This window comes from Etheostoma cragini, chromosome 7, assembly GCF_013103735.1.
Source record: "Etheostoma cragini isolate CJK2018 chromosome 7, CSU_Ecrag_1.0, whole genome shotgun sequence".
Lineage (NCBI taxonomy): Eukaryota > Metazoa > Chordata > Actinopteri > Perciformes > Percidae > Etheostoma > Etheostoma cragini.
The window spans coordinates 6,272,812-6,281,651 of NC_048413.1; the positions used below are offsets into that span (position 1 = coordinate 6,272,812).

The following is an 8,840-nucleotide window of genomic DNA, read 5'->3' on the forward strand; positions in this document are numbered from 1 at the left end:
GACCATTCACCCCAGACATTTACAACACTGATAACACCTGATCAAGCTGATAATACACTGCAGATCCAATTTTTTTTAATTTTTTTTTTGGCAGAAGTGGTCACAAAACTTTACAATATGATGTGATCTGTAACACTTTATTTTACAGGTTTATTTTGTATGATTTTGAAGTTTCCTGGAAATAAGCATGTATGAATTTGGTATTAATCATCTTCAGCTAAAACTACAAGTGTACCCATTGAACATGATCTTTTTTCCCCATAATTAAATGACATTATGATTTTCAAGACATTTTCCAGGAGGTTTTTGGGGTTTTATGGACCTATAAAAATACAAATTAAAAAAATCAGGAAAACTAAAACACAGTGAAACAGTAGTAAAGATGTAAGTGACAAGCTCAGCAATTGGATGATTCTTGCAAAAATGCACCTTGGGAGTCGTTAACGTCTTAAATTCATGTTTTGAACTGATACCTTTTTAACTGGAGGAGTTTCATGGCAATCCAAGCCAACTGTGAGTCATGTCACATCAAAATGAATGGGACTTCGCTCCTTCCACTATGCAACTGTATTGAATTTGAATTTTACTAAACTTTAATTGCTTAGCGTTTACTGTATACGTTTCATTTGCAAATGGACAAATGGGACAAAAGGTCTTTTGTCTTTTAATTGTCACATAAAGCAAATTTCAAGGACCGCTTTTTTTCACCTACATACGTACATAATATTGCAAAAATCAGGAATATCCTGTCTAAAAATGATGCAGAAAAGACTAGTTCATGCATTTTTTATTTCTAGGCTGGATTACTGCAATTCTTTATTATCAGACTGCTTGAAAAAGTCCATAAAGACTCCTCAGCTGATCCAGAATGCTGCAGCACGCGTTCTGACAGGAACCAGGAAAAGAGATCACATCTCTCCTGTTTTAGCTTCTCTGCATTGGATTCCTGTAAAATCCAGAATAGAGTTTAAAATCCTTTTTCTCACCTACAAAGCTCTGCATGGTCAGACACCATCTTATCTTAAAGAGCTCATAGTACCTTACAACCCTACAAGAGCACTATGCTCAAAGAATGCAGGGTTACTGGTGGTTCCTAGAGTCTCTATAAGTAGAATGGAAGCCAGAGAGTTCAGCTATCAGGCTCCTCTCCTGCAGAACCACGATCCAGTCTTCAGCTATCAGGCTCCTCTCCTGTAGAACCAGGTTCCAGTTTGGGTTCAGGAGGCAGACACAGCCTCCTCATTTAAGAGTAGGCTTAAGACTTTCCTCTTTGATGAAGCTTGTAGTTAGGGCTGGCTCAGGAGAGTCCTGAACCATCCCTCAGTTACGCTGTTATAGATCTAGACCGATGGGGGACTTCCCGTGATGCACTGAACACTTCTCTCGTCCTCCTTCTCTCCATCTGTATGCAACCTCATCCCATTAATGTTACCAACTCGACTTCTTCCCTTTCCCGGAGTCTTGTGCTCTCTTACCCCCAGAGTCTTTCCCTCTCCTCTCTCCTCTTATCACTTCATGCAGGTGTTTCTGGCTCTGGATCTGGGGCTGGAGTCACCTGCTGCCTCTATGTTCCTGTTCAACACCCTCTGCTGCAATTCTCTCTCTCTCTCTCATTCTCTCTCTCTCTCTCTGTCTCTTTCTCTCACCCCCAACCGGTTGAGGTAGATGCCCCCCCACCCTGAGCCATGGTTCTGCTCCAGGTTTCTTCCTCTTAAAAGAAGTTTTTCCTCACCTCTGTGGCCTAGTGCTTGCTCTTGGTGGGAACTGTTGGGTTTCTGTAAATAACATCCTAAAGTCCGGTCTAGATGTGCTCTTTATGGAAAGCGCAATGAGATAACTGTTGTTGTGATTTAGCGTTATAGAAATAAAATTGAATTGAACTGAATTGAACAAATGTGTTTTACTTTAACTGCTGATTAGTCAACCAGAGCACATTTTTCTCCCATCCCAGAATGCCGTGTGGACTACCCAGACTCTCCTTCGCAGCGCTGTGGAGAATAAGAGAGACTAAGATGTATTAGTTAACTTTCTATATATCTAGCAAAATCTAATCTCTAAGAATGATTCATGTGTTTATATTTGTATTTTCAGACTTTTTTGTCACATTGTTTTCTAGGCAAAACTCTCCCTTCTGCCTCAGAATAAATGAATTAAAAGTTCACAGACCAGAATGTATATCTGGATATTTATTACTGCATCTAACAGATAAATGAAATATGCAAATTCAGGTCACGTCTGTTGAGGAATAATGGAACATAGCCTGCAGAGTGTGTGTGTTTGAGGTGATCATAACTACTTGTTCTCTGGCTGGATGTCAAATAAGAAATCATATATTTTACTGTACAATATATTGCATAGAGGAAGCTTTTTCTTCTGCATGTTTGAACTCCTTTTTACTCCTCTGATAACCTGTGCCGGAGTGCAGTGTTGCGCCACTGATGTAATATTAGTGATAAGAATGCAACCCAGATACATGGCTGTTTTCATAGTGAAACCACGGAGCAATTTCCTGCTGGTGGACGAGCTGTAAGGTCATTCCATCAATTCTTGTCAGCTTAGGTAACATCATTTCAGACCAGGCTGCGGCTGCTTTGCAGAGGGCGCTAATATAATCAGAGGATGAAATGTCACAACAAACCTCAGATTGCAAACCTCTATTTCCCCAATGTGTTCAAAGGAGGAGAAAAAAAAATCTAGTTCTGCCTTTTTAGTTGGAATAAAACATGATGACCACGTTGATGCAACGCCTCTTGTTCTACTAACTGAATATGAAACATACATTTAGACATTGACATGCTGGACAGACTGTGCTGCCTGATCTTTTGTCATGAGGTTGTTATTCAGTTTGTCCTTCCCCCGTCTCCCATCTACCCTCATTGTACTTCTTGTGAGTCCTCGGGGGATTGTTGATGGCAGCAAAAGTGAGACAACAGAATATTGGGAGCAGCAGAGATTCCGGGAAATGGGAATGATATAGTCTGAGCGGAAGGGGCCTAAGGCGCCATATGTTCCATGTGCACTGTGACTAACTCGGGAACACAGCATTTAAAGGCAGACACTAAAGAATACTACCTAAAAAGATATTATACACTAGGGCAGGTACAATATGCTTTTGTCCCAATTCAATGCTTTCTCAATACATGAATACCGATTGATTTGTACTGTGATTTTCATTGATTGCGATTGTAGAAGTGTTGCCATTCAAAAGTATTGAGTATTGCGGGGGCCTTTTTGATATTTTTATTGTTGACATTTTCAGCGCTTACTTCGACGGCCCATTTTTTGTGCCAAAAAAATTACACTTAACTCATTACGGGTCAAATTTGACCCAAGGACAACATAAGGGTTAACAAAAAAAAATAAGTTGAATAATACCCTTCTAGAGACAACACATCATTAGACATTTCTAATATCTGATTGTTTTCTAAGTCAGTCAGTCAGTCTGACTTTTATTTCATTTGTGAAGGAACATTACATGGATTTTCTACATTTTCTGCTTTCACTCTGTATTGCTGGAAACTGATATGATGTGGTCACCATCTGCTGTTCCGTATAACCAGAATATATTTTGGTGAATCATTGGTAAAAATCATTTCTGGGGAAACAGTTTTAAAAATTGTCCAAAAAAACAATGATACATTCATGAAACAAATTTCTTTCCCCCCCTTATTCTGCACCTTGTGTAATCAGGGTTTTACCTGCACAGAGAAGGTTTTGAGTGGCAGTTAAACTGTATTTAACACCATGATGGTTCAATTTGCAATTAATCCACGGTTCACATGCGTGCCGAACAGGGGTGGGGGAAAAAATCAATACAACATAGTATTGCAATATTATAAGTGGTAATACTGTAACAATACACAGGCACCAAGTATGGATCTTTTATTATGTGTGTGTGTGTGTGTGTGTCAGTTCGTCTGCTTGACAATCCCATTTTGCAGCATTAAAAATGAAGTGAGATGAACAGACAGACGTTTTTCCTTTTAGATGAAACCGATGTTGACAGTTTCCTTTTAGACTTAGACTTAACTTAGTTTAAGCAAAAATACAGTATAGAAGACAATCTAAAGATAAAAATGATAACATTAATGAAAATATTAATAATAACAAAAAGAACCTTTGGCTGTAAAAAGATATACAAAGACATTTACCATAAATTATCAGTCCAAATTGTCAGTGTTGAGTCAAGTGTTAAAGTGTCCAGGTAAGTTAGAGACGTCATTTGAAATTGGGAAAAACAAGGAGTTGGAAAAAGGTAATAAATTGCAGTATATTACAGAACATTGTTTAAAATCACAATAATATTGTATCATGGCATAAGTATTGTGATGATATTGTATAGGGAGGCGTCTGGTGATTGCCCCCCCAATGCTGAATCATAGGGCCGGTCCGTTAGACCACTGTATATTCAACATTACTTACAATTTATAGATTATTAGAATGTGTTTCAAAATAGAAAACATTATACATTCATAACACTAGTGCATTATGTACAAATTAGCTTAAACAGTAATAGCAGTTACCTTATGTAAATCATTCCTACCAAAAAATGTGCTCCTTAGGAAAAATTTACAGAATTATGTTTTCTTGACATAAATAAAGACATTTTCACTATAAATGTGTGTATTGATGTATTAGAATGCAGGAAATGAAGTCTTCCCCTTTTGGCATGAACGTTTTGTTTTGTTTTTTTTAAATGGAGAAAAACCTCTTCAATCACTGTCATACCACATGGTGGTAGAATTCTGCACCCCGTTGGCATCGTAGTATGAAAGTGTGCAGCGCTGCATACATATTACATTCTTGGTTTGCCCTTTAAGTGTTGGTATTTGCATTTAATTTAGCCTTTCAAATGTGCAGCATCTCTGTCTAATTAGTGGATAACGTTTTAATATAGTGGTCCTCCTCCTCATTATGTTGTCACAGCCCGTGGGTAGTTACAGTTATAGCAGTAAGAAAATATCCTTCACCCAGAGGCGACACACGAGACACCTCACACCCTTCTGTTGACTGGACCTCTTATGTGTTATTCTCACACACGGTGAGAATAACACCGTGATCGGGCTCTAATACAGCCCGCCATTTAAAGTTTTATTTTGTTGTATCAATAAACCCAATCACAATAACTCCTGGGTAGATAATACAAAAAAGAAATCACGCTGAAACCATCCAGGAACTCCTAGTGCAGCGCTTATATAAACACACAACTTGCTACAAATTACCACCTTTCATTATAAATTTCATTCTCTGTTCTCTAAGCCCAGAATTAAAGCAGTGTAAATTGATTTCTTTGGTCACTTGGGGGTAGTGGAGCAACCTGGGAACACAACACTGACACATCATTGTGTAAAGCTGTAATGGCGTGCATGTAAGGAAGCAATTACCTAATTACACCACCAGCAGTTTTGGAGTAACATTCATTTAAAGTCACGTTTCTGACCACCTGATGAATATGACTGAAAATTAACAATAACAATAATTAGTTCCAACACTAAAGTGCATCACACTAAGCTCCTCTGGCTGAAACACAACAGAAACAAAAAATGTTTCTCGACGTCGGTTTAATTTGCAGGTCCATTCAGTCCTGGTAATGTCTTAGTCCATGTTGGAAATGATTCCTTTACAGGATTTGGCCGGATGTCCCTCTTTCAGCCAAATGTCCGTCACCTTCTTCTTTCTTTGTGTTGTAATTCTAACCTCCGGTGGACTTCCAAGGACTATGGTTACCTGCTCCTCCGATCCCTGCAGGGTAAATCCAGACAGCTATCTAGACTATCTGTCCAATCTGAGTTTTCTGTTGCACAACTAAAACAACCTTTGTACATACACATTCCACCAAAACAAGTCCTTTACTGAGGCTATTTTGCAGCGGCACTTTGCGCCTGCCAAGATGATTGTGATTGGTTCAAAGAAATGCCAATAAACCCTGACATCAAATGTCCTTTAGCTGACGCTTTTGTCCAAAGCAACTTTAAATTGCTACATACAGTATGTCAGAGGTTGCACGTCTCTGGAGCAACTAGGAGTTAAGTGTCTTGCTCAGGGACACATTGGTTGCTGTACAGCAGTGGGATTCAAACCCGGCTCTCCACACCAAAGGCACTACGAGGGACAAAGCAACTGGCTTTGAGTCTTTTTCAATGGAAGCCGGTGACATGAAGCTACAAACTGACATCCACCACTTGTAACAGCACTTGTAGGCCTGAGCTGGTCTTCACCCTTTTTCAGCGCTCCAATGACACGGTGAAGCATCAACCAATCAGATCAATATTCTCCGTTCCATCTAAAAAATAAAGTCCTGCCATCAACAAGTTCCCAGTGCTATTTAATCCTTTTTTGCTTCAACACTAACAAAAAAAGGCAGCTATGACAGGAGTACCAGGTGTATTTTCAGCACAGTAAGTGGACTGACCTCTTTTTGCTGGTTTCTCTCCTTTTTTTATTTTTTATAAGAGCTCAAACAATAAGTCAGCCAGCGAGTCTGTGTTTAAACCAACTCATGGAGCTAATATTAGCTTAATTAGCAAGAAACAGCTGACAAAACCTGCCAGAAACAGTTGTCACATAAGTCGGGTAATAAGCCAGTCGCTGGCTGGAAATAAGGAGCCTGCTTTAACTGCCTGTCTGAAATCAAGGACCCATTGTGTACAATATGACCATGACTATCACAGGGCTCTGTGTCTTTCTTTTTGTGTCTAGTTCAAGACCAACACAGTTGTCAATTTCCCAGGGAGGTGTATTCAGGTGCATTATGGGCATGCTGGTCTTACAGGGAGGTTTGTTCAGGTGCATTCTGGGCATGCTGGTCTTACAGGGAGGTGTGTTCAGGTGCACTCTTGGCCTAGTGCTATCTTGAGGCAGTGGGAAGTGATCACCCAATTGACCAACAAAAACCTCTAAAGTCTGTAATGCAGCATTTCATTGTTTTTGTTTTTTTAAGATGCATTTTTGGCCTTTTTTTTGACAGGACAGCTATAGACATGAAAGGGGAGAGGGAGTGACATGCATCAAAGCCCGCAAGCCTGGCCCACTTCGTCGAGGAGTACACCTCTAGACATGGGCGCCTGCTCTACCAACTATCCGGGTGCATTTCATTGTTTTTTTTAAACAGCGTATTAGTATAATGTGCGTAGGCTCTGTGCCTCTGTGCACACACTCTCTGCTTATTACACACACACAGGGCAGCGTAGCAGCTCACACATGCAGAACATTTCAAAATAAAAAACATTATGGTGCAAATCTGCCATCAAGGTACAAACCCGCCTGGATGTAAAAAGGAATGGGAGATGACACTCTGATGTGTTGATTGCTTGTTACGCCCAAAACACACCTATGACTTAATGAAGACACTAAGGACTACCCTTTAGGACCATGCGCCTGGCGCACGGACCTGTTTTTCTGCCGTCAAACTAGCAAAAGTGAATTTGGACACGCCCTAAACGCACATGCGCCATCCATCTTACATCTAACCCGAAAGCGTAACCTGTGTAGCAGATATAACTAAGGTGGGTGGCGCGTAGCAAACGGTTTATTGTTGGAGAATTATTATATGCTCCAGTGGGGCAGAAGGCAAGAACATTTGTTTCTCACGCCCCTCTGTGTCTCTCGCTGCCCTGAGAGGCTCTCAGCGCTCTTCTCGCTTGGGGGCTGATTCTTTAATCAATAAACCAATGTTGCTGCTTAATATCTCTGCAGAGGCCTTGCCCTGTGCGCTGGCCTGGACGACATGCAGCAGGTTAATACATTACTCATCCTGCTAACACTTTCACCATTAATGACACTGATGCAATTTGTGAGAGAAAGCCAATGACACACTGTACAACACTGTGGTGTAGTGTGCACTATTGAGTCCAGAAAGAAGGATTTTTATTCTTATTTTATCATGGAGATGAACTCACTGTCACAATAGTTCCACTGCTGTTCAGCTGGGGGGCAGATAACATCACTTGGCACCTTTGGTGATGACCCAGTTGCCATTGAGCTTCAAAATGAAAATGTGGGGGGAGGAAACACCAGAGAAACCCTCAGAGAAAGAGAGATGAAGGCGTTGCTGTTAAGAATGCTGTTTACACACTGTTGACAGAAGAGCTGATTGGTATTCAAGCCACTATTTGGCTTCTGTCTTTAGTGTATTAACTGAATAATGAAAAATGTGTGCCCCTATGCCGGTCATTAGTTCTTCCTGACCCAACTCCTGCGCTTCCGTTTGATTTGAACCCCAGGTGTCATGGAAACACTTGCTCACGTTTGATAAACTTATACCTTTGTACATTTTTTAGGTGGACAGAGAGCCTCAGACTGGATCAACCTTTCTAGTTCTGCATCTCGGATCTATGCCCCTCTCCACCTTGTGTAGCGGGTGTGTACGCTCTCTCTCTTGCGTTGTGTTGTGTTACAGACGAAACCTTCGCTCTTCATTGGCTATCACTGTCATTACAAAGAGCTCCAGTTGAAGCAGGCTACTGCATTACACAGGATACTAACAAAATACTAGTATCGGGGTTTGCATGGGTGCTTGAAATCCTTAAATAATAGAATTTTGATGTTTTGTTTTCAAGATATTAAAAGTGCTTCAATTTTGGATCCAGACCCTAAAATTGCTTGAATTAGATTTTTGTGACTGGTTCAATCCAAATATTATGATAAATCACGTCACAAACAGCGTCTGTAGCTTTCTGCGGAGCGAGCGAGGACGAGCTGTCACAGAGCGTGGTGAAGTTGGGTTTTATATTGGAAGGTCAATCTCCATAATAGATTCTTCAAATATTTCTAATAGCCAACAACCAATATGAAACCAACTTCACCATGGTCTGCCACAGCGAATCTGCTGCTGGTGCGAC

At 40.5% G+C, this 8,840-nt stretch overlaps 1 protein-coding gene and 1 long non-coding RNA gene across 2 annotated transcripts in view; one reads left to right on the forward strand and one right to left on the reverse strand.

Moving 5' to 3' along the window:
* syt6a (synaptotagmin VIa) overlaps positions 1–8,840 on the reverse strand; it is a 73,677-nt gene that overhangs the window by 56,088 nt on the left and 8,749 nt on the right. The gene's annotated exons all lie outside the window — the stretch shown is intronic.
* LOC117947869 overlaps positions 5,543–8,840 on the forward strand; it is a 24,491-nt gene continuing 21,193 nt past the window's right edge. Inside the window, exon 1 of the long non-coding RNA XR_004657342.1 lies at positions 5,543–5,555. This is a non-coding gene — a long non-coding RNA (uncharacterized LOC117947869). The remainder of the gene's footprint in view (positions 5,556–8,840) is intronic.